A 21,576-nucleotide genomic window follows, 5' to 3' on the forward strand; every position below is an offset into this window, starting at 1 on the left:
GCTCACTCCACTCCTGCCATTTCCCAGCATCTCTCCTGGCCCTTTACCAGAGATCTTTTCTTGGGAAACTATCCCCAAGACTACTCCCCCCTGGGCCTCTTGCCTCTTCTGTGCACTGAATGCCTTCCTTTATTAGTCACTCCCATTCCTCACAGTGAGAATTCATCCTTAATTCAACCACCCAGTTGGGCCTGGCCCACCCTCCAGATGCACTAACTGCTCTCTGGCTTCAGTTAACTTCCTCTCTGCCAGTGTGGGGAATACACATAAATACAAGAAAATCAGATTTGTATGTAACCCCTTTGGGGGTTAGAGAACATGGCCCCTTTAAATCTTTTTCCTGGGAGGGAGGGGGAGCAGTGAGAGTAAAGAGGGAAACTTGGGGGTGGGGTCTGGAGCTGTGGGGTGAGAAGGGCTGCAGCCTGGAGGCCCTGGACAAAGTGAAGCAGCAGAGAACCTGCCTGAAGCCTGGGAAGAACAGGGCGGCCGCTCAAGGACACCCCAGGACAGGAGGAGCACTGTGCCAGGGACAGGCCAGTGCTGGACCCAGTATCACTGCTGCCCAGAGCTGTGAGTACTGGGGCTTGTGACTCTGCATTGGGAATAAGGAGGGAGGCTGCTAGCTAGTTAAGTGAGGAGGCGGTCGCTCTGTGTGGCTTTGCAGAGAGCGGCGGAAGAGGGCACCGGAGGGGTTTGTTGGGGAAAAGTTCACTGGTGCTTAAGACGACCAGGAGCACCCAAGACTCACCACTGGACTGGAACTTTGCTTAGGCCTCCTGAACTCTGTGTGCAGACACATCGCTCAGCGTCTGCCCTTTCAGACTGTGCTACCATTGGGCCTGTGGGGCCTTGGTTTGGATGCAACCGTGTTCTACTGCTCCCCCTATTCTTCCCCTTGTTGTTTTTCTCCTCTCACCCCTCTGTAAATAAATATCTCCCTTTGTTATACCCATTGTACTTTTCCTGTGGGTGGGTGTGTTCACTCTGGGGGGTTTGGAACAGGTGCCCCTGGGGTGGAAGGGACTTTCCCTGCTGCATTCCTGTACGCGCAATCTCTTGGCCAGAACAGACTCCATCTTGGCCATGAGGACACTAAAGTTATATTACTGATTCTTTAGGACTTTACAACATTATTTGTGCAGCATGCCTTAAACATCATCCATTTCAGCTCTCTGGCATACCGCCACTATACTTCTCCTACGCAGTGGCTCCCAAATATTGCTGCTAAGATCACCTTCCTCGAATTCACGGGTTCCCCTTTCCTTCTGCATCAAGTTCAAGCTCCCCAATTCTCTGTGTCAAGACCACATGCTCTATATAAAATATCACCCTCACGTCAGTCTATGCACTTATTTCTTCTTACACCCCCTCACATTGTGTATACCACCATAGCCTCTCTCACAACCACTCCCTCTCTTCCATGTCATTAGTTAGCTCTGACTTTGCACCTCCTTCTACATTGCTCCTTCTGTAAATAACCTCCCACTTCCACGTGACAAGCCTTACCTCTTTTTCCCCCTGTTCTATCATAGTGTAAGAGTCAGCTCATTGCTAGGCACCCCCTCATGGCCACACATGGCATATTAGTTCTTGGTTCTCAGGCACCACCCACCAATAGTCCCTCTGACAATGGGGTGTCCTCTCTTCCAGGGACTTGTGCCTCTGGCAGGGTCACCCTCTGGAGTCCACCCCCTTCAGGTCACAATTGTCCAAACTAAAAGTTCTAAAAATGTCCTTAAAAGGATTCTTCCCCCTCTCTGGGGCTTTTATTGAGTCTGTCGCTCCCTGGATAGGCTCAATAACCCTTGTGATAGGCTTGTACACCTCTTTCCTTGGGGCCAGTAGGGAAGCCTCATTCAACACTCTGATTCCTGGCCCAGAGCTCTATAGAGAACAGCAAGGTCACTTCTTTACCTGTACTTCAGTTTTCCCTGGGCCACTTCCTACCCAGCCTCTTAAGTTCTTCTCGGGTCTCAGTCTCTTTGTTGTTTCCATCAAGATCTCCCAAGCCTCCCTGCCTGGAGAGCTTTTCCTTACTCTCTCAGCTTTCTGCCTGGCACTCACATTCTTTCCCCAGCTGAGCCTTGTCACCACATAAACTTGACTTTTCCCCCCTTTACTGCAGCCACCTTCTGCTCTTCATGGATAATTGCCTGATTCCCTTCAGGTGATGCTCATTCTGTAATCAGGTTGGCTCAGCCCAGGCTCTTCAGCCAATGGGGCAAGCCACTCTGTTACACATAGCCTTCCTTAAAATGCCCTTCTTCTGCAAAGATTTCCAACACAGATCTCACCACTGAAATTGCTTCTGTCTCTTATTATGTTTGAATTGCTAGTTTCAAGTACCCTGGTAATCTGAGTGATTCTGTAAGTAGCTCGTATAAGGAAGGGACTTTGTCTTTCTGTATACACATTTCCTACAGTGTTGTGTAAATTTATCAGTAGTAGTGTTACTGTAATGCCTAGTAGCCTCAGTCACGGACCATGACCGTATTGTGCTAGATGCTCTACAGACAGAGAATAAGAGATTGTCCCTATCTCAGAGTTTACAGTCTAAGTGTAAGACAAGAGACAATAAACAGACAGACTGTTGGGAGGAGTATAAGATGCTTTAAATTACCTGCATTTAGAACACCTTAGTTTATTAGTAATGAAAGTATTTTAAAATCTAATCTTCTGATTCATGCCATTTGTTTCCTTTTCATGTTTCATTCAAATCAGGTAACTCAGTTTCACTTTTGTTTTTCTCAGTTTTGCTGTCTTTTGCATGTGGCAGTACAATGCTGCAATGTTGAGCTTATATAGGCGGCAAGGGAATGTTTTAAGATAAACCACAGACTGTTTAATCAGCATTTAAAAGACAGTCATGGAAGCACCTCCTCTCATATTAGGTTTTTGTAATGTCTAACTGTTGGACCTAAATCAGGGGTGGGCAAACTATGGCCCATGGGCTGCGTCCAGCCCATCAGACCTTTTAATTGGGCCCTCGAGCTCCTGCCAGGGAGCACGGTTGGGGGTTTGCCCCACTCCGCCCGTGCTATGGCTCCACGCAGCTCCCAGAAGCAGCAGCATATCCTCCATCCGGCTCCTATGCATAGGGGCAGCCAGGGGGCTCTGTACTCTGCCCCTGCCCCAAGCACTGGCGCTGCAGCTCCCACTGGCCGGGAACCGTGGCCAATGGGAGCTGCAGGGGTGGCACCTGCAGATGGGGCAGAGCTGCCTGGCCAGCACAGTGCCTCTGTGTAGGAGCCAGAGGGGGACATGCTGCTGCTGCTGCTTCTGGGAGCTGCTTGAGGTAAGCGCCACCCAGAGCCTGCACCCCTGACCTCATCCCAACCCACTGCCCCAGCCCTGATCTCCCTCTCGCCCTCCAATCCCCTCCATCCCAGCCCATAGCACCCTCCCAAACCCCTCATCCCCAGCCCCACCCCAGAGCTTTCACCCCCAGCTGGAGCCCTTGCCCCCTCCAGCACCCCAACCCCCAATTTTGTGAGCATTCATGGCCCAACATACAATTTCCATGCCCAGATGTGGCCCTCAGGCCAAAAAGTTTGCCCACCCCTGCCCTAAATAGACCTGAAATAACTTCCCACATGTAGTTAATGAGGTATATTATTTTAAATATTTTCTTTTTCATTGCACAAAATACAAACAGCTGAGTGAATGAACCCTGTTACTTTTTTCCTTCTCTAAACTCCACACAGCAGTGGACTCTGTAAAACAAATAAAAGGCCGTGTGCTTGGACAGAAGCCAACCTTTTACTTCTGTGAAACCTGTGCTTTATTTTCTGAAAGACTTAAGCTACACCCAGGGAGAGGCAGCCACTGTAGATTAGACGGTTACCCTAAGATTTTTGCTGTTTCCTGTAGAAAACAGTGGCTGGAAAATAAACATTGTTATTTCACAGAGTTCAGCCGAGTCACAGGTTACTAGCTTCAAGGCCTTTCTGTCATTTCATGCTTAAACACTCTAAAAACCATCCTTGAACTGCAGGTGTTCCTGCCAAATTACTTCCACCTCCACACACACAGCAAATAATGGCTTAAACATGTCACTGCAAATCTTCTTTCTCATTGTGTGTAAGATGGAGGGTTTATTTTGCTCGTCCCATTAAAACAGTTTATTCTAACATTGATAATGAACAATTTCTCATTAACCACTATCTAATTGAAGATTAAATTTAATCTCTAAGGGCAGTTCTAAGACCCTAATTTGCATACTGCTTATCTACTACTATGTAGCAATGTGATACAATGAACTGTCAAAAAGAAAAGGAGTACTTGTGGTACCTTAGCGACTAACCAATTTATTTGAGCATAAGCTTTCGTGAGCTACAGCTCACTTCATCGGATGCATACTGTGGAAAATACAGAAGATGTTTTTATACACACAAACCATGAAAAAATGGGTGTTTATCACTACAAAAGGTTTTCTCTCCCCCCCACCCTACTCTCCTGCTGGTAATAGCTTATCTAAAGTGATCACTCTCCTCACAATGAACTGTCACAGGACCATGAGTGTGTAAGAGACTGGTGAAATATCTGTCCATTCTGGATCTAGTGGCATTTAAATGTAGCTGGCCACAAGTTTAGTTATAATGATTCGTCATTACACTTAAACCACAACGAGAGGTTGTGACTAGTCTTAAAGCAGTAGCATTGGAGAGAAGTCAGGACTAAGGATTCCCACCCCTGGCACAGCACAATAAGGCTACCCAGATCTGAGTGCTGGGAGGGCATGAATGGGTAGGAGAGACGCAAGGAGTAGGCAGATTCATGGCTCCATCCCTCATATTCCGGCCAGTGGAACTGTCAGGTTGTATGAAGGGAGAGGAGGGGATATTCTGGACTTCAAATAAGGAGCATCACAATTCTCCTGTCATGGAGTCACCAGGAAAATACTCTGGAACTACTCCATACTAAGCCAGTGAGGATTCTGGGGGAACGTCTCCTCTCTCTGAGCATGCTGTCTCCCAGGCAAGAAGCTTACACAGCTTCGACCTTCCTGGGTCTGACCTTGGAGTATTCAGCATCTCCTTCCACACCATGCACTTCCCTCAGCGAGTACTCCCGGGGGGGCTCCTGGTGAAGCTAGTGGGCCCTCCCCCCCAACTCTGCAGTCAGATGTGACTCTCAGCCAGCTGGTAAAACAGAAAGTTTGTTTGTTGACAAAAACACAGCGTTAGCACAGAAATCAGTTACTTTCAGCCAAATCCACCTTGAGGGAAGGGGAGCCCAGAGCCAGGGCTCTGGCCTCCCACAGTGCCCCAAGCCAGCAGAGAAAGACTCACTTCTAGCTGCCTGGCCCCTGCCCTGTCCCTTGCTCCTCCTCCAGCCTTTGTCTTGCTTCCTGGGCCAAGAGTCACCTGGTCGCATCCCTCTCCTGCATCTCAGATTACAAGGGGGCAGCCATAGCATCCGTGCAGGCAGCTGGAGCAGCCCCTGCAAAAGTCACACACTCTTCTTCCCACCACCTAGACGTTGGTGTAATACACAGGGAAACTGAAGGACACACAGCATTCATGCAAAACAGTAAGACTCACATAGACTTGCATACAAAATAATAAGGGAACATCCCCATTATGTCACATCTCTCCCCCCTGAGAGATCTAACTGAGCAGGGTCACTTTAGCCAGTGACCTGGGGAAGTTCAGGCCTCCCTCTCTGGAACATAGCATCAGCTATAACATTTTCACTCCCCTTAACGTGGGCCACCTCCATCTCACAATCCAGGAAGAACAGACTCCAGGAGCTTGGCATTGGCCCCTCTCATCTGGTGCAGCCTGGCATTGGCCCCTCTCATCTGGTGCAGCCACAGCAGGGCCAGTGGTCCGTGTACACAGTGAAGCGCTGCCCAAATAGATCTGACTGCAGCCTTTTAAGAGTCCACTCCATGGCTGCATACCCCTGGCTATGGCTCTATGGCTGCAAAGCCCTGCTCCCAGGGCAGCAACTTCCTGCTCATGATGTTACATGATGGGGTGTTTCTCACCCTTTGCATTGGCCTGCCTCGGCAGCATGCCCAGCCCTGTGTCTGGGGCATCGGTGAACACCATAAAGGTCTTGTCAAAGTGTGTGTTTCCCAGCACCGGGCACTTGACCAGATCCTCCTTCAGCATGCAGAAAGCTCTCTGGCACTGCCCAGTGCAGACCAGCTTGTCTGGCTTACCCTTCTTCCATAGCTTAGTGACGGGAGCTGGTACAGAACTAAAGTGGGGCACTACTGCCATCCCAATAAAGGCCTGGGCCTGTTTCTTAGTCTGCGGAGCAGGCCAGTCTCTGATCATCCCCACCTTGGCCGGCTCTGGCTTTAGGCAGCCACTCACCACCTTGTGGCCCAGGTACGACACCTCTGCCATCCCCACCTTGCACGTCCCAGCTTTTACAGTCAGCCTTGCATTGTGGAGGCAACTCAGCCCCCTCTTCAACTGGGACACATGGTCCTCCCAGGTCTGGCTAATGGCACAAATATCATCAATGTAGGCTAGGGTAAAATTCTCCTTCCCCCTCAGTAACTGATCCCACTGGCGCTGGCAGTTGACCGGTGCCTCCTTGAGGCCGGAAGGTAGGACCAGGGATTTGTACAGCCCTACAGGGATGACAAAAGCAGGTTTCAAACTGGCATCTGTATCCAAAGGCACCTGCCAGTAGCCTTTGGTGAGATCCCTGGTCATGGGGTACCGAGTCCCTCCCAACCCATCCACAATCCCATCAGGCCTAAGCATGGGCAGGCAGCAGACATGTTGATGGCACTGAGCTTCTGATAGGCCACACACAATCAAATCAACCCATCCTTCCTGGGGACCAGCACCATGGGAGACGCCCCTGGGGCTGGTGGATGGCTGGATCACCCCGAAAACCAGCATGTCTCTGACCTCTCCCTCCAGGGCTTGGGCTGTGTTCCCAGTTAATCTGAATGGGGAACACCTGATGAGAGGGCCGGCTCCTGTCTCTACCCAGTGGACAGCTCGGTTAGTGAGCCCAGGCCAGTTGGAAAACAGCTGTTGGTATGAATGAATCTCTCTGATCTCTGCCTGCTGGGCAGGAGTTAACTGGTCATAGAGGGGAATTGATTCCAGCAAGGGGCCGTCTCCTGTCTTAGAGAAGAGACCCCCGCAGGGGATCTTCCCACTTCTCCCACTGGCCACACCAGCCTCTCCCCGTCACAGTACAACTCCATCATGTTGATCTGGTCTCCTTGGTGGCTGAGAGCCCAGTTGGGCAGTTCCACCAATCGTTCTCCTCATTCAGCTGCTTGATGACCTTGAAGGGCTCAACCCAGGCAGCTTGCAACTTATTCTTCCTCACCCGGCTGAGACCCCTCACCTGGTCCCCAGAGCCATAGGCTGAACAGTCGTACCAGACTTTCCGCCTCCCTTGGGCCCTGACTAGGTTCTCCATGGCTGGACCCATGAGCTCAGCGAGCTTTTCCCAGAAAGTCAGTACGTACTCCACCACTGATTCTCCATTGGGAAAGGCCTTCCTGTCCCATTCGTCCCTCACTAAGTCCAGGGCTACCTTCTGAAAAGGCTCCTCTATGACAGGCAGGTGTCTCAAGGCTGATTTACCCTTGTCCTGGGCCTTTTGCACCTCTGGACAAGGTAGCCCTGGTTGACAGCTGTCCCACCCTGGCTGTGGTTCCCCACAATCAGCTGGGGTCTCCGATCCACCTGGGCTCAGCTTTGCCCCTGCTGTCCCAGTGAGGGCAGGCAGCAAACCTGTGGCTTTGCTCACAGCATCAGAGCCAGTGTGAGCCGCCTTCCCTGTGTGCCAGGGGGTGGGAAGTATCTTTCTGTCCCACTCAGCTCTAGGGCTCTGGTTACAGACAGACAGGTATCCTGAGCTTAGCAGCTCCTCCCCCCTGCCAGCCAGGTCATTTGCATTTTCACTGACCACTTCAGTCTCAGCCAGTGGTTCCCTGGATTCAAATTCAAATTCTTGGCCATTACAGGAGCAGGGCCTGGATCCTGTCCCAAATAGACACAGTCATTCCCCAACAGGAGGTCACAGCTGATATCTTGGAAAACCCCAACTACCCGCCAGACCGACCCCTCCTGTGTCTGCACAGGGATTTGGGCCATAGGCAGAGTGAGGGGCTTCATCCCTGGGACCTTCACCCAGGTCACACAGCCCCTTAGCATCTGGTGAGGCTGCACCACCTGGGGCCTGACAACAGTTCTCTCTGTCCCAGGATCTCGCCATCCCAGGAATGTCTCCCCATTGACCATCACCTTCTGCTCCCACTGAGGGTCTGAGGGGCCTGAGCCCAGGAGAGTCCAGGCAGACATATATGCTGGGGCCAGGAATGGGAGCCGGTCTGCCACCCCACCCATCTGGCTAAAGAGCTCTGTGGCCTTGGGACCCAGGAAAGGGGCTAGACACCGGAGCCTTTCTGCCTGGCCAGCCTGGTTCCAGTTGCCAGCCTTCCCAGAGGCCTCAAGACAGGCATCTATATCTCCCCTCTCCTTAACCTGGGGCAGCAATTTAGTGTCGAAGTTCCCAGCAGAATTGGTACCCCAGGGTCCATCCCCACTCACCCCTGGATGGGTCCTTCTGCCTCTCAACTCAGCCATCGCCAGTTCATGTTGCCTCTATCTCTCCTACTGTTCTGCTTAATGCCTTCCCTGTCTCTCATGGTCCTCTAACTCCTTAAATCTCAGCTCCAATTCCATCTGTCTCAGATCCACCAACAGGGAACATGGTGGAGACTTCCTCCTGGTTGCTGACCCAGGTCACTGGGACACCCGGCTGCTCCCAGCCTCTCTCGCACCCCCTGCTGGGTCAGGAGCCAATGCGGGCTCTGGGGCTGCCTGGCTGTTCCCAGGCTTTCTCACGCCCCCAGCTGTGTCAGGAACCAGCTCCTTAGAGTGATCCTCCTCTTCCAACAGAGCAATCAGCTGCGCCTTAGTGAACTTTCCAATGCACAGCCCTCTCTCTCTGCACAGTTCTACAATGTCCTTCTTAAGGAGATGGTTATAGGCTGATCCCAAATGGTCATGGACTCATAGGCCTGTGCTTTCTCAACTCCACGCGATCCCTGAGAGGAAACTCCTCAGTGTGACAGTCCTTCTCGGGGGTCCACCTCTCTCAGGGTTAAGACATAGGCTCCCCCACCTCCTGGAACAGCACTTCTTGGAGCCTTCAGCACTCCCATCTCTCGCTAATCCCCCTTTGTTTTACTGTTCCCCAGTTGCTTACTGCAGGATGCTCTGTCCACATGGTGTAGTTTATCCCACCTTTACCAGCAGTTGTCACGGAATCACCAGGGTGATGCTCTGAAACTACTCCATACGAAGCCAGCCAGGACTCTGGGAGACCATGCCTCCTCTCTCTGAGCATACTGTCTCCAAGGCAAGAAACTTACACAGCTTCGAACTTACTGGGTCTGACCTCGGAGCATTCAGCATCCCCTTCCACACCGTGCGCTTCCCTCAGTGAGCCCTCCTGGGGAAGCCAGAGGGCCCTGCACCCCAACTCCACAGTCAGATGTGACTCTCAGCCAGCCGGTAAAACAGAAGGTTTATTGGTCAACAGGAACACAGCATAGGACAGAACTTGTTAGCACAGAAATCAGTGACTTTTAACCAAGCCCATCTTGGGGAGAGTGGAGCCCAGAGCCAGGGCTCTGGACCTCTCCCTGCACCTCACGCCAGCCAAGACAGACTCGCTTCCAGCTGCCTGGCCCCTTCCCTGCCTCTTGCTCCTCCTCCAGCCTTTGTCTCACTTCCCGGGCCAAGAGTCACCTGGTCGCATCCCAGGTTACAAAGGGGCAGCCATTGTATCCATGCAGGCAGCTGGAGCAGCCCCCACAAGAGTCACACACCTTTATTCCCACCACCTAGACACTGGTTCAATACACAGGGAAACTGAGGCACACACAGCATTTATGCAAAACAGTAAGACTCACATACAACATTAACAAGGGAAAATCCGCACTATGTCACATCTCCCCTCCTAGCTGAAAGTCGGAGCAGTTTTAACTGGAGCATAGGTGAACCTGACTCAACTTTCAGGTGAACCAGGGGTATTTTGTAGCTTTGGGTAGAAAATTTCCAAACCCAAGTTTTGCATGATATGAGAATCAAGTTTCCAGTGCAAGTACTTGTGATTATCAGTTTGAAATTTCCTGTGTGAAAAGTATCCTGCAAGATTAGCCTTTCAGAAATCCTGTCCTTTTATGTTCACCCATATGAATATTGCTGCCAGTGAATTGGTTTGTAAGAAAATTATTGAAAGTGAGCACAGAAGGGACACCAACGCAGTCAAATTAAGTTCATTGGAAAAATTAACAATTTTTTGTTTGTTATTTTGTAGTCGCCCTCACGGGGTAGAGCTAGGTTCTTTCCACCTCATAAGCAAACAGATATATGAACATTTTAAGGAACTATTTCAATACTAAGTTATCACACATTATTTTTACCTGTGTGGGCTTATATTAACAGATACTGAAATGTCACTTCACCAGTCGTCCTAAGAGTGGAATAAAGAAAAACTTGAAATGGACAATAGACTGATGTCATCTCTGTAACAAAATCAGGAAGCTGTTTCTCAGATTAAGCTTTGTGATCTAACTCAGAGAGGAATTTTCAGTGTAGATTCCACAACAGACATTTGATTCCTATGAATACCCTGTCTGGCATCTTTTGCTAGACATAGATGTAGAGTGTCACAGGCAAGTGCTTCTGCAGTTAAGCTCCAGTGTGAAGTGCAAGGGGCAGGGGTGAAAAATTCAAAGGTGACACTGGTAAATGACTGCAGCATGGCCCAGAGAAGCTGGTGGAAACTAGACTGTGGGCCTTTGGCAGCAGAATGTCCACCTGCAGCATGGCAGTACAAGCTATGTATAAATCCCATCCATCAGGGAGCCCAAAAGGCCTGAGAGTGGACAGGGCTGGCTGGGAAGGAAATGGGAATAGGCTTCCAGGCACATATGCTCTTGTTAGTTTAAAGTACTGCCCTCCCTGTAGGTTGTTTTTCCTACCACAAATTCCCCCTGTGGGAAGTTTACATCCACTCTACACCCAAGAGCATGAATCAGGTCCAGAGAGTGCACTTTAGTCATCGATGACGCAGAAGGATGGGGTTGTAACTAGAAAAGCACCTGTGTGTGTAAAAGAGTAGTCCCTGGTGATAAAAGGGGCCTGCTTTATCTTATACCCTCCTGGTAATAGCTTTTCTTGTTACAATCCACTATTTGCTATTCCAGTGTGTAAATTAAACTCACTCCCTCAGGTTTACAGACATGTATGCCTGCATGTATTTATTAGCATTTGGCCCTGAGTAATCCTAGTTGTTGGCTCTGTGTTTCTGAGCAGGGAGGGAGAGAGAAAGCATTTGTATTTTCTTCTTCTTGGTAATTATTCCCCTAGTTTAGGTTTTGTGGGGGAGGCTGAGGGAAGACATGAGGTATGCTGGATGGTAGGAGTTGGTATAGAAGAGTAATATTAATCACTTCTCTAATGGGGTAAATTCTTATTGTATTGTTTAATTGGCATCTTGATACCATATCAGAGGCTGCCTTATAAATTTTTAAAAGCACGGTGAACATGTACCATAGTGTGCACTAGTTAGTTTAGGGGATTGAGGTTCCTTAAGGCAAACTGACAGGCTTGTTGTTTATCTTCTGCAGCCGGCCGTTTGTTAACACACTCTGAGATATTTATATACCTAATGGTAGCTCCTGGCTTGGTGATCAGATTGTGTGAAATGGCACAAATACTCTAGTCTAGGAAACTATGGGCATACTCTGGATGGGAGGCAGTGCACTTGCCCATGTGTGAACAAATCCCCAATAGCTATGACCTTTGCCGTGTGGAGAGCCAGCTGTGACTCCCACAGAAAAAGTCTATGGTCTGATTTGCCACCTACCTTTTGTCATTCACTTGACCTGATTAAGCATTGATATGCCATCCCCTCCTCCCTCACCATGCACCCCCAATTCATCTGCACTGTCCAGCAAACAAAGCTTTCAGAAAGACACACTCATGCCAAAAGCCTTTAAGCCGAGAACAGAGTAGGTCAGCATCTGAGATTTATACAGATCAGTGGGTACCTAAAGAGAGCATAGAGCTGGCTAAAATTAATAGTGATGAGGGTGACACGCACTTCCCTGTAGCTGGTCCCTACCAACCTCAGCCTGTTGGGTGACAAGTAACTTATCTAAAACCTGAACAAGACAGACATCATGTTCTCCTTCCTTTTAAGAAAGGAACTGATGATCTCTTGGGACACAGTCTAGGTAATTTGCTCATTAATTCTAGATTCCAGGCACCCCAAGATATAAAATAATGGATGTGAAAGATCAATGGATGAATTATTGATCTTGTCAGAGCTCTTTAAAGCTAATTACAGTACAGAGTGCTGAACTGAAGTGGCTGTTGGCTACTTACCACAGACATTAAAGTTGCTGAACTGTGAAACGAATCCCACAATCTTTCAGTGTTTCTTCTCATGTATTTTCCTACCGGACCTTACCCCTTTGATTATGGTTCACAGGTTTCAGGGAGGGTTCAAATATAAATTTAAAAGTTCCTGCCATCTAAACAAACTTGGAAGTATTTCTAACAATAGGAAGCATTACCAGCATTTGTATATGCCTCGAGTTGAAAGGGAACCCAAATCCTCAAGGGCTAGATGGTGACTGATACAGTTTTTAGATGCACTCACATTGATAAAACATCCTTGACATGATTTCAAAAGTCTCTCCCTTGCTCTCTCTAGCTGACATTTTCCCCCGTATTGCCATCTTTAACAAATTGGTCATCAGCGTGAAGAGGGACGAAGTACTTCTGATGAGAAATCATATAGATAGTTGATATGAAAAGAGTTCTGGCAGAAGACACAGCGCCTAATATTCATGAAACACGGTTGCAGCTATTTCCTTGCAGCTTGCTCAGATGGTCCCCTTATAGCCCCAGGCAGGTCTACACAGCTGGCACTGTAGCTTGCAAAGGCCTTGGCTACATTACAATTGTCGTTTTTTCCATGGACAAATCATTCTTGACTAGTATTGCCAATGAAATAGGCACACAGTTTCTATCTGCATCAAATGCATATCCGCTTTCTCTCATTACCTCCTTTTTATTGTACAAATGTGTTAACTATGACCATTGCAAGGAGACTCACTCCACTTATGTTTGAGTTCTCCGGTGTCATACAGGATCATATTCCACACATCTTTTTTTAGCACCAGCTTTTGAGAATCCAGGGCCACTGTGCAACAAGTAGGTGTTTAGTAACTGTTTGCACCAGTTGTTATGCAGTATTTGCTAAAGGTTGTAATTAAGTGTCTTCACCTAGCATGTCATCTTCCAGGACCCAATCCTGCACTCCCACTGAAGTTAATGGGGAAGGGAAAGGGGGGAAAGAGAGAGCTTGCAGGATCCAGCCCCTAGAGGGTTGGAGGAAACAGATGGTAGCAAGAGAGAAGCAGGGAGAAGCAAATTATGTATAGAGGAAATATAATTATAGGAGAGAGCAAAATTCATAGGGCCTGAAGGCAAAAATTTAAATAGCTCTACTTTTGTATGATTTTAATAAACTCAGTTCCATCAAACTAAATATTTAATTCCCACCCTATACTTAGTAGTACTGGGAAGAGACAGTTTGACACTAATATAGAGCATTTTTTTTCCTGGAGGAATTTTGTTCTTTAATTAAATCTCCCATCTGTGTCCAAACAATTCCACTGGCAACGCAAATCATACACTGCATGATTGACAGGACATCATGGTGTGTAATCTCATGCAGATGGGGGACAACATATAGAGGACATGGTAAGTTTTTCTTTTACCTGTCACTCGAGAAAGCCCAAAAACCTTATTAAAAAGAATGTTTCAGATTTTAATGAAATTGTTTAAGCATCTGATTAAGATACTTTCAATCTTTAGACTCTGGTAACCAGCCCCATTTCCCCTCCTCCCCCCACAGTGCCTGCTATCTGGCTTCCGTTTGACCTGCCCACCATGGTGAAAGTTTATCCAATCAGGACGTTGCCAGCAGTTCTAAAGCTTCATCCACACACACTCATTCGTGAAAGCCACACACATTTCCCTGTATTTGTAAATGATTTAATACTATATATAGCAGTACAAAGTAATAGTACAGCCCTTTTCCCACTTATTCCTGCAGCCTGAGGTGGAACAGCATAAAGACATCCAGCAGGCGTGCCTTGGTTCCTTATTTAAAATAGGTTCTGCATCACCATATAGGACACCCTCCCTCACAAATAAGAATGGAAATAAGGCCTTGTCTACTTTTTTAGCAAAAAATTCCCTATCAGCTACAGCAATAGTGAGAGCACTAGTGTAGAGAAGGGACCAACAATATTTTAAGGACTGTTGGGAGCTTCTTGCCGACCTATCTGCACTGGCACTCCCAGCGATGCTAAACTGAGGGTAGCAACCATGGGAGATTTTAGCAAATGCTCAGCAGCACATCCACAGCCCAAGTCTTCCTCCTGAATCTAATTCCACTCCAGGGGAAAGTCAGCAGGGTTCATTACTGCAGAAAAAAAAATCACTCTCTCGGTTCCTCAGCAGCATGGCATACACCACAGTAAGAAAAGGAGTACTTGTGGCACCTTAGAGACTAACTAATTTATTTGAGCATAAGCTTTCGTGAGCTACAGCTCACTTCATCGGATGCATATCGTGGAAACTGCAGCAGACTTTATATATACACAGAGAATATGAAACAATACCTCCTCCCACCCCACTGTCCTGCTGGTGATAGCTGATGATCACCAGCAGGACAGTGGGGTGGGAGGAGGTATTGTTTCATATTCTCTGTGTATATATAAAGTCTGCTGCAGTTTCCACAGTGTGCATCCGATGAAGTGAGCTGTAGCTCACGAAAGCTTATGCTCAAATAAATTGGTTAGTCTCTAAGGTGCCACAAGTACTCCTTTTCTTTTTGCGAATACAGACTAACACGGCTGTTACTCTGAAACCATACACCACAGTGTTGCTCCTGAAGTATGAGGGACTGAGCTCAAGGCTCAGCTCTGCAGCTTTCACGTGGAAGCATGAAGTCAGTGTTCAGCTTTCCTCTAGTTGGTATCTTTCTATGTAGTTCTAAGTGTAGTTCCCATTTCAAGCATGGGGGGCCCAAAGGAGAGAGCAGAAAACAAAATGCATAGATAGAGGTTTAAAAGTATATGTTTTATATAAATCATGCTTCTCCCTCACATGTAAAGAGGAAGGTTGGGCCAGTAGTGAGGGTGCTGACTTGAGAGACCTGGGTTCAACTCCCTGTTCAGCCACAGACTTCAGGCAAGTCACTTAGTCTCTGTGTCGCAGTTCTCCAGGTGTAAAATGTGGACAATAGTTTCCTTTTTCACAGGGATGTTGTGAGGCTAAATACACTAAAAACTGAGGCGCTCAGATACTGTAGTAATAGGGGTCATAAAAGAATCTTTAGACATGTATGTTTTTGTTCTCATAGATGGTGGGCTCTGATGTAGGGACTGGGTGGGATGGTCAAAAGTGAGTACGTTTCATTGACGTTCAATGGAACATGTATTCCTAAGTGACTTAGGCACTTCTGAAAATCCCACTCTTCAATTAAGACACTGATTAATGCAGCATGGGGACAGAATTCTCAAAAGCCCTTGCCAATACCATGGCACCCAGGGAATTGTTAGCCAGACAAGGATACGGCTATGATTTTCATAGCTAGGACCACACATACAATTAAGTTATGTGAATGCAACATAAGCTGCATCCAGCTAATACATATTACTCAGGTCTTATTTTGCTGTGAATTATGCCTTGGGGAAAGCCTGCCTGGTTCAGAAAAGAAAGAGTTTAACATTTTCTAAAATAACGTACTCTAAATTGTGCGTATCCGTTTCCTCCCCCAGAGAAATTCAAAGCCCCCAGATGATTAGTCAGGTCTCCTTCTGATTGTCAGACAACTGGAGGTCTATGACAAAAAACAAATCAACATGGCTCAAATACTAAATATTGAGCACTGAATAACCACAGTGAACTGTTTATGATCAATCCATAGAAGGGCAGCAAAATTGCACAGATTCACTGAGGGTCAGATTTTGCCACATTTATGCTCAGAAGTATCCTCACTGACTTTAATGGGACTGCTCAGAGTAAGGTCCTACTGGACATACAAGTGGAAGAATCTGGCCCTAAATACACTTGCATAATAAATCAATTTGAAAAAATTACATTCTGCTTATGAACATACCAGGAGCAGAATAGGCAGCTAAATACACAAAATATATCAGTGGCTGTGAATCATTTATTCCACTTTAGCTATTTTGTGCCGCAGACACCATAAAGCCTTTACTAGCTCTTCATAACCATTTACTTGCTGGGAAAAAAATCAACATCATGTGACCAATAAGGAAGATCCTCCTGTGTGTTCTGGGATTTATAGCCTAACCCCACAATGTGCCAAGCACCATCTGCTCTTAGTGGTAGATAAGAATGCTTTCTACCCTTGAAGATTCTGGCCTATATGCCCCCACTTTATGGCTCTCATTCTGCTCCACATTTAAAAATAAAACAAGTTTTTAAAAAAGCAAGCCTTCCATTGACTTTAGGGGAAAGGAGCAAACCCTCTGATAACTCTGAATTTAGTTAAAATATTAACTTCCAAGTTGAATTACCCCACTAATGACTAACTGCTAAATATGGCTGTAGTTTGACCATATACAATATGCCGAAAATATGATTTCATGAAGCCATATATTCTGATACAAATGTGTTCTAATGTTTAAAAAAATGCAAAACGTCTTTTATTCATAAGAATAATATCAAACAAATCAGATGGTAAATAGGAAAATGAAGTAATTTTTGTCAGAGTCAGTTTAGGGGAGACAGCTCATGACAAGTTTGGAGTAATAGGTTGACTCATTGCTTCCACTTACAATCTGTGTTGCCATGTCAGAGACCCAGCATTAGGGAGCAGCATGAACAGGGCTCTTGCTCTGTGAGTCAACAGATGCTGTAGATGTTCTCAGAATCTGAGTACAAGACTATGATTGTAGTGGGGCAGCTGCCCCACTCCCACATAACAGGGGTTAAAAGCAGCCCTGGATGGGGCTGGGAAGAAGAGTGAAAGCAGCTGAGGGAGTGGCAGACCACAGGTGTGGCCAGCTCAATCAGGCCACAGCTGGCCCTATAAAGGGGCTGTGAGCCTTGAGCTGAGGTGAGTCTCACTCTAGCCCTAGAGTGGGAAGGGCTAGCTGCCTGGGAGTAAGGTACCTGAAGGAGAGCAGTGCTGGGGGAAGGCAAAGTGACCTGGGAAGCTTCAGCGTGGTAAACCCCCAGGCTGCAGGCCTTGTTGAAGGCCTATCAAAGGTACTGGGGCTGCAGAGATACAGCCTGGAGATAGGTAAAGGCAGCAGGTCCTAACCGCTTGCCAATGATGAACGGCCATTACACTATAGTCTGCCCCAGTGAGTGGGGGCTAGATGATGACTGGCAGCACCCACTGAGGCAAGGTGGGTTTAGAGGGTTAGGGGTTCCCCCTGGGAGGGTAGACCCAGACTGTGGTGTACTGTTGGGGCAGAACCCTGAGGTAAAAGGGCACCAGGGTCCAGGAGGGACATGGGGCAGCAGCAGGCAAGACACCATCCAGAAGGAGGCACTCCAGAGCTGAAAAAGAGCCAATTCTGAGATAACCAGCAGGAGGCGCTGCACTGGTGAGGCTTTGCTACAATGTTAAGGTCCAGACTGTGGGAGGCCTTCACTAATGGTTAGCACAGGAAGTTGATCTAATTGTTGGAACAGGAGTGACCAGGCCTAGTGGCCAGAACCCAAAGCAGAAGCGGGTTACTTAGTCCAGGGAGCAAGCCACAGTCAAGAGCCCAGGCTCAGAAGCTGCATACCAAGTCCAAGGAGTGAGCCAGCAGTCAGAGGTCAGAACCACGGTATCAGCTGGAGCCAAGAACTGGGAGCAAGAAGTAGGAGATTAGGGGCAGGGACAGTAGTCAGGAGCAGGAACCAGAGACAGGAGGAAGGACCAGGAGCATGCTGAGAGCAAGACCAGCAACATAGCTACAGCCTTGGAACACGAGTGAGGAGCCAGGAACCTACACCTGCCACAGGGTTTAAGAATGTGCCTGCTGAAGTCTTCAGCTAATCAGGAGGCCAGGTTCATTGGCTGAATCTGGTTTCAGCTGTGGGTCCCTGACACATACAATGTTTTCATGGCAGCCCCAATCACTGATATAGAGGGGCCTATCTGACACGAAAAGGAGGAGCAAAGCAATAGGACAAATGAACATCCACCCCCACCAAACAATGCTGGAAACAGTTGATCTGTATAATGTAAACGTAAGCTCCTCTAATATGCATAGTATCAATTGCCTTATAGGTTGTTGTCCAGGGGTTGGTTGTTTGCTACTACAAGTTACCATTTTTATCATTGGGCTGCATATTTGCTTCCTACAGATGCTATTTTACTGGTGAGTGCAGAAATTGCAACATGCAGAAAATGCACCAAGAGCTATATCAGGGGTCTCAAACTCAAATCACCCAGGAGGGCCACATGAGGACTCGTACGTTAGCTCAAGGGCCACATCACTCCGCCCCTTCTGGCCTAGCACCACTTACCTTGAGTGGCTCCGGGGTGGCAGGGGTGTGCATCGAGGCCAGTGTAGGCTCCCTGCTTGCCCTGGCCCCATGAGCTGTTCTTGCCTGTGGGTACCTCCCCCGAAGCTCCCATTGGCCATGCTTCCCCGTGTTCCCGGCCAGTGGGAGCTTCAGGGGAGGTAACCACAGGTAAGAACAGCTCACGGAGTTCTCTGCTCCCCCTCCCCCCCGGGGGCCGCAGGGAAGTGGTGCGGGGCCCTCAGCACCACGGGGTTGGCAAATGCGTGGGCCGGATGCGGCCCAGGGCCGTAGTTTGCCCACCCCTGGCCTGGAGGTAGGCTGGGGACGTGGTGCACTGGGGGGGCGGGGAAGCTTGGCAGGCTGCAGGGAAGAACCCCGCGGGCCATGTGTTTGAGCCCCCTGAGCTATATCAACATTTTCACTACAATGTTCGCTGCCAAATAATGAATAAAGTTAAAGAGGAACAGCCACAGAAGGTGCCGATAAAAAGCAAGGAGGGAGATGAGGAGTCAGTGTGGAATTAATCCACAATCAACACCAATATGATCATCATGAACTATATATCAGTGACAGATATAAAACTGTTGGATTTAGCATACCTTTAAGCAACTGATCTTGCATAACAGTGCTACTAGTTTCTCTTACAACCCATATTCCTTAAGTCATTCTCCCCTCCTCCAGGCTTGGCATAACCTTTACATAAATACAATAGCAACAGTTAGCTAAATATGAATGTCTGTAAGACATAAAGTGAACCAAATTTCATTTCAGAGAATGGCTATTGACTTTTTCCATTAAATTAGGTAACAATTTCTAAAGGCCAGGATACTTCACAACAAGGCATACTGTAATGCATCACCAATTTTCTCAGCAACAGCAAGCGAAGGGGAGTTTTTGCTGCCTGCTCCCAGAATTTCCCAATCCTCAGAGCCACTGACTGCCACACATCATGCTACAATAAGTAGAACGGTAAAGAAAATAGGAAAGAATAGAGGAAGTTATCAACTACTTCATGGACATTTCCATCAAAGACCCAGAACTGCTAGGTCTCAAAATGCCTCCATCCATCCAGTCTTCTGAACATTCTTGTTAAACAGCAGAGAATTGGAGCATTTGGCCTCTGCTTAACAGTGGCAGAGATAGCTTTCCTCTGAAACCCATGAATGGATTCAGAACTGGTTTATTTCATTTAACAGCAGCAGCATACTCTTCAGCCATATTTTTGAAGCTCCATCCCTTCAGTTTTCTCCTGGCACATGCAGAACAGGTTAATCAAGCCAACCACAGCTCAAGAACTGATATTATTCATATTTGGAGGACTGAAAATCTATTTTCATTGACTGGACAATAGACAAATGGCAATTCTGCAGCTGACTCTTGGGACAGTATGTAAGATATGCATGGCATGCTGGAAGCATTGTAGTCTGGCTTTGCAAAGGGGAATTTCCTAGATAAGGACAGCATTCAGGAAGAGAAGGAAGGAAGAAGTGAGTGAAAAAAGCATACAGCAGCACATGACCTGTGGAAGAGATAAAAGGTTTGGGATTAGAATAGTACTTTCAATTAATAAGTTTCCTAAAGCTAAATTAAAACTAGAATAAAGTGCCTTCCCATTTGAAATCAGGCATTTGTATCCAAAATATACAAACATGGGTAACATTATAAGCACCCCTACCTTCCCTCAATACCCTGTTCTTCCAGGATCCTGACACAGGATCCTGTTTTGAGGCAAACTGGCTAACAGCTACAGTTATAGCAACAAAACAGAAAGAGCAAACCCTTTTCCTTTCAAATGAGAGCCAGACTTTTGAAATAAAAATTTTGCACTCTTAGCTATTTGAGAAGCCAGTAATTTTCTGTATTTTTATTTTTAGGAAATTCCTAAATCCCCAATGATTTACAGATAACTTAAGCCATACATGTGAACATTGATCTTATGTCTACATTTAGTAGAGTTCTTTAGTAACTAAAGTGACTCTCCATTTAAAAGCAGAAATATGGCAATCTGCTTTTTTCTTCTCTGTACTATTTTTGTACTGCTTCATCACATCAAAGTGATCAGAAAAGCCCGAGAGATAAGAGCAGAATATCCATGTGGAAGAATAATGCAAGATTAGCTCCTGGAGAAGATAAAGCAGAGCACTCTGCTGTGACAAATATCTTAAGGTTTGTCTGTACAAACAGTTAATGTATGGCATGCTGGGGTGCAAACCTACCATCCACTAGCCTGCCTCACACTCACTGTCCATGTGGCCCCTGCTGCCACAAGCTGAAAGCTGCCTTAAGCGCTTTGATCTACTCCCCTTTTAAATGAGAGTGAGTCTCAGGCTCCGACTTTAAGGCCAGAAGGGACCATGATTATCTAGTCTGACCACTTGCACGCCACAGAACTTCATCCACCCATTCCTGTAATAGAACACACTGGGGAACTTTTAGTGTGCAGTAGCACTGTTTGTATAGACAAGCCCTCATTGAGACTGGAAGCTCCTCAGGGCAGGGGCAGTGTGTGTGTGTGTGGGTGTTTGTACAGGGCTAGCCCAGTGGGGCCCTGGCCAATGATTGGAGTGTATAGTGCTACAGCAATACAAATCATTAGAGCTGCGAAGACTCAGAATTTCTAGTATACAGGTGTCAAGGTTCCTTCTCCACTCTGAACTCTAGGGTACAGATGTGGGGACCTGCATGAAAACCTCCTAAGCTTACTTTTACCAGCTTAGGTTAAAACTTCCCCAAGGTACAAACTATTTTACCCTATGCCCTTGGACTTCCACTGCCACCACCAAACGTTTATCTGGGTTTATTTATTAGGAAAGCGTTCTTTGGAAACGTCTTTCCCCCCCAAAATCCTCCCAACACTTGCACCCCGCTTCATGGGGAAGGTTTGGTAAATTTGCATAGGTGACCACAGACCAAAACCCTTGGATCTTAAGAACAATGAAAAAAGCATTCAGTTTCTGAAAAGAAGGATTTTAATAGAAGTAGTAAAAAGTAAAAAAGA

At 47.3% G+C, this 21,576-nt stretch overlaps 1 long non-coding RNA gene across 1 annotated transcript in view; it reads left to right on the forward strand.

Moving 5' to 3' along the window:
- The first annotated feature begins 480 nt into the window (after positions 1-480).
- The window catches only part of LOC311517307, a 34,678-nt gene continuing 13,582 nt past the window's right edge, over positions 481-21,576 (forward strand). The window contains exon 1 of the long non-coding RNA XR_014710656.1: positions 481-570. This is a non-coding gene — a long non-coding RNA (uncharacterized lncRNA). The remainder of the gene's footprint in view (positions 571-21,576) is intronic.

Source organism: Lepidochelys olivacea, assembly GCF_965140295.1.
Source record: "Lepidochelys olivacea isolate rLepOli2 genome assembly, chromosome: 2".
Classification (NCBI taxonomy): Eukaryota; Metazoa; Chordata; order Testudines; family Cheloniidae; genus Lepidochelys; species Lepidochelys olivacea.